The following is a 449-nucleotide window of genomic DNA, read 5'->3' as shown; positions in this document are numbered from 1 at the left end:
AGAATTTGAAGGTTTTGATATATCCATTAATATTTTTATTCGATTTATGTTGTTTAACTAATGAAGATGATGATACATATAGCCTCTTTTTTTCCGTTTGTTTTTATTCTTATGCTTTATATATGGTTCAAGCGTTATACTTTAGTTTTTCTCAAGTGTTTGTTTGTATTTCCAAAAGCAAAATTTGTCTTAGAATTTGTGTCCAAAAGTTGAAATCATTATTAACATACTTTAATTTTTTATTTTTCTTTTTTTTGTAGGGTCCATATATCATTCTATATGGTATTACTAGCATCACGTGAAAAATATACTTAGATTATTAGTATTGTTAAGCCTTTTTTTTGTTTTTATTATATATAGAGTTCAATAAATAGTTTTATAATACAAGTATTAATGTCAATCAACAAGTATAGAATTGTTGCTTGGAACGTTGAAGGGTTGGCCACAAG

The sequence above is a fragment of the Citrus clementina genome, unplaced genomic scaffold, assembly GCF_000493195.1.
Source record: "Citrus clementina cultivar Clemenules unplaced genomic scaffold, Citrus_clementina_v1.0 scaffold_8, whole genome shotgun sequence".
NCBI classification, from domain to species: Eukaryota; Viridiplantae; Streptophyta; class Magnoliopsida; order Sapindales; family Rutaceae; genus Citrus; species Citrus x clementina.
This window is presented reverse-complemented; position numbering follows the sequence as displayed.